This window comes from Podarcis tiliguerta (genome assembly GCF_965153285.1).
Source record: "Podarcis tiliguerta genome assembly, chromosome: 7".
Taxonomy (NCBI): Eukaryota; Metazoa; Chordata; class Lepidosauria; order Squamata; family Lacertidae; genus Podarcis; species Podarcis tiliguerta.
Window position 1 is genome coordinate 22173700 of NC_139540.1, and position 4503 is coordinate 22178202.

A 4503-nucleotide genomic window follows, 5' to 3' on the forward strand; every position below is an offset into this window, starting at 1 on the left:
CTAATGGGACTTTGTCTTGTGTATAGTATAGCTAGTTGCTGAGAGACTGTTATTTGAATGATTACACATGAAGACCTATAGCCCTGCCCAATAGAAATTGCTAAGGAAGGAAGCTATGTTTAGATCCACCAAACTGCTGACATTTTAAATGAGATTCCAGTTGGCAAGATTAATGGAAAGGAGGACAAAGGGACTGTTCCATCTATTGCATGGGTTTTATTCTCAGGTGCAGTGTTCATAGGACATGTAATGTAACTCCATACCTGTCACATCACTGTCCTATTTTAATATTTGCACAGTAGCTTCTTGTCACATGAGGGACAGAAAACACTTCCCCTTTGGTAAAACAGGCCCAGTCTAGGTTCCAATTTGGCCCTCAAGTCCATTCCCCACAAATCACCTGCCTAGTCTGTCACCCAAGGTACTACGTCAACAGGAGCCCATTCATGCTAATTACTATTGTCATGGCAGAATTGCAGCAGACAAACAGCAGCAAAGGAAGATAAATGCTACCCTCAGTTTCATAGGTTTCTATCATTCAACCTCCAAGCAGTCTTTAAGGTCTTCACATCCTGTTCAGTGTTCAAGAGGGTATTCAGTGAGCCTACTAGCCCTGGTAGCCTTCCAAGTACAGTGGTACCTCAGTCTACGAACAGCCCGGTTAACGAATGCTTCGGGCAAAACCGGAAGTAAGTGTTCCGGTTAGTGAACTTTGCCCCGGAAGACGAACAGAAGCCAAACACCAGCGGCGGGAAAGCGTGCACCTCGGTTTAAGAACACTTTGGTTTAAGAATGGACCTCTGGAATGGATTAAGTTCATAACCTGAGGTACCACTGTGCACAACATGCAGGTTCTCAGTCCCACAAAGGACAGGAGTCATGCACATGAGTCTGCCATTCATTCCAAAAATGAATTTAGCTTTTCACCAAATGCAAGAACAGATTCTTCCTTTTGACCCCAAACACTCTCACACTCTACATAAAGGTGGCATAAGCTAGACGTTTGCAGGATCCTTAAGAGTTGTTTCTTCCCAACCTAGCTTTGTGCTGAAGAAAGCTTCAAGCACTATGACTGCTAAGCCTATGAGGTGTAATGTTTTCCAAAACCACAAGTGATTGCTGCTCATTCCAGCAGCCTAGCATTTTCCACTCACACTTTTCTTCAAATCTGTAGCGCAGCCGCATGAAAATCATCTCTGACGTTCACTAAACGTTTTAAGATGGATTCCAGTGCATCTGAGGAATTGGCCATTGGCGGGCACACTCTGCCCCTCTGTCTTCTAAATAACTATCCAAATTCCCATTCTAGGTTCTGAGTAGCTTAGACATTTTCTACTGTAGGATGCCTCCACCCCAAACTAAGGCAACACTGGGCACTTACCATGAATGTTCTTTCTTGTTTGGGTAAGTGAGTCTTCCAGGTGTTCCCCTATTTTGATGAATGGTCTGCACAAATGGACAACTTCAGATGTTGCCATCCTCTGACAGATACTTCTAGCAAGTGCCGAGTTTCCTCTAGCATCGGAGGCTCCTCTTCTTTTCCAGGCTCCTTTCCTCTATAGCTGTAGTTGCATCAGTGCACTTTGTTTCTAGCTTTGTCAAGAGTGCAGGATATACCACTAACAGCTAATCAGGTGCTTCTTGTGCAGTTGGACTGTGACCCATTTATTTGATGCTTCATTCACCCAAAACAGGAAGGGACATTCAAAGTATGTGCCCAGCTTCCCTATCTAGGGAGTGCATTGGTAACTTTGAGGCTGGATTGTTGCAATGTACTCTATGTGGGACTGCTCCAAAAGCTCCAGCTAGGGCAGAACACAGCAGTTAAGACTGCTGATGGGGGCAGGCAGCCAATAGTATGTCACATCTCTGCTACCATGCCAGGTCCAAGTGTCTACTACACCCTGAAAAACCTGGATCCAAGATACCATAAGGATTGCCTGACACCTTAATTTCAAACACAGAGATCGTCCAGAGGACTGTTGTTAGTTTTCTCCATATCACAGAGAACCCAACTGGCATCAACTAGAAGTCTCACACTTAGTGTTGCCAGTTCCATGCTATGGAACTGTTGGAGAAATTTAAAGGGGTTCCTAGACTGGAAGTATCCCTCCCTGAAACCCAACGGAAAAGGATGTAGGCTCCAACTGAAAAGATTGGCCTTTACTGAAATGCCAATGCACATAGGGACAGCCTCAAAAATGAGGAGGCTGCAAAGAACCACATCCAAAGCAATGTTTCTTACGCACCTCCAGAATACACATGTGATTTCATTTCACAAATCAAAGGATAACAGCAATCTTAGCAGTTGCAACCTAGTGTCATCATTCTGAACCAAGCAAAGTCATTTAGCTCTCCAGATCAGCTCTCATCAGATCATGTGATTACATACAGTGGTTTTTAATTTTGACTGATTTTCCAATTCATTAAATTGAATTTCTCAAACACGGGAACCAGGCACTCACAGAGCATCCATCATGCCAGGATTTGGCCTCAGCATCTGAGCAGAGGATCGGGAGTGATCATGCCAACTGTCCATCTCATTTCTCTGACCAGAGAGATGATACCTTCCCCCATTTCTTAGTGTCAGCTGTGGCAGGTCCAACCAGTTCCAAGGCTGCCTCTCTCAATGTCCTAAGCAAGCTAGCTATGTTTCTACATTCATCTCTGGGCATGTTTGACTCTAGACCAGGATCTGTTAGGAAAAGATGTATTTTGGGATGTTCACTCTTAATCAGGTTCTGTTCAACCTTCAAACAATGTAAGCATAAGAAATATTAAGTTCTACTTGAAGAAAAAAATCATTTTGTGTACTAGATTTGCAAAATCTGGTGTTGGACACAAAATAGCACAGAAATATAGGTAGTCTTTTTTTCTACAAGTTAATGTACAGTCGTACCTTGGAAGTCAAACGGAATCCGTTCCGGAAGTCCGTTCGACTTCCAAAATGTTCGGGAACCAAAGCGTGGCTTCTGATTGGCTGCAGGAAGCTCCTGCAGCCAATCAGAAGCCACGCTGGACGTTCGGCTTCCGGAAATCCTTCGAAAACCGGGACACTCACTTCGAGGTTTTGATCGTTTGGGAGCCAAGGAACTTGAGATCCAAGGTACGACTGTACTAAAAATTAACAAAATCGAAAATATGTGCCAGATGTTAGTGGGAGAGTTGTAACTTAGTAGTTACATGCAAAGCACCCTGAGCTCAATCATAGACATCAATAGGTTGGGTAGGGCAAGACTCCTGTCTGAAACTCAGCAGAGCTGCTGCCAGGGAGTTAAAAAATACAGAGCTAAGTAGACCAATGGTCTGACTTGGTACTTTCCTGTATTATAGATTCCCAGTGCCCTTTTATTCCACAGCCAAAAACAATGGTAACAGAGGAGCTTTGGCTGACTACACAAGTTTTTCCTCTCTGAAAGGAAAAGGATTAGAAATTTACGATTTTCTTAATTGAACATCCCAGGCAAGGATCTGAAACATCCCAGAGGCAGCTACAGCCTTCCTGGGTACATTGGAAAGAATGAAATACATATACAGTGGTACCTCGGGTAACATACGCTTCAGGTTACAGACTCTGCTAACCCAGAAATAGTATCTTGGGTTAAGAACTTTGCTTCAGGATGAGAACAGAAATTGTGCAGTAGCGGCGCGGCAGCAGTGGAAGGCCCCATTAGCTAAAGTGGTGCTTCAGGTTAAGAACAGTTTCAGGTTAAGAACGGACCTCCGGAACGAATTAAGTACGTAACCAGAGGTACCACTGTATAGATTTCAATTTGCTCGTATAACGTGATCCACAACATTGAAAGATAAGCATTTCTATGTCCTGAGGTTGCCTAGAGATGGGTTTTAAAAGACAAACAAAATAAACAAATCCAATCAGCGTGGATTCTTTCAACCTGGTTCTTTCAAGTTTCTCATGATTTGCCACATCGTTAATCTCAGTCCCAAAGTGTCCACTAGAGGTCATATTTTGCTTGTCTATTTGATTTGAAGAGGCTGAAGCCAACCACTAAACTCTGGGCCAAACTACAGGTTATTCCAGGACAGGAGATCTATGCCAGCTCTCTAGACATTGTTTAAAAAACACGCTGCGGTGCAGTGAGGGGTGCGTGCGCGTGTAGGCTGCCAATTACTTTAGAACAGCGACAGGTTGGGAAGGGTGTTTAACCATTTTTCCTGTACCATTCAGCCTTCCCTGTTTGCTCCAGTAGGGAAAAGATAGGTAAAGGTAAAGGTACCCCTGCCCGTCAGGGCCAGTCGTGACCGACTCTAGGGTTGTGCGCTCATCTCGCTCAAGAGGCCGGGAGCCGGCGCCGTCCGAAGACACTTCCGGGTCACGTGGCCAGCGTGACTAAGCTGCATCTGGCGAGCCAGCACCAGCGCCGCACACGCAAACGCCGTTTACCTTCCTGCTAGAAAGCGGTCCCTATTTATCTACTTGCACCCGGAGGTGCTTTCGAACTGCTAGGTTGGCAGGAGCTGGGACCGAACGACGGGAGCTCA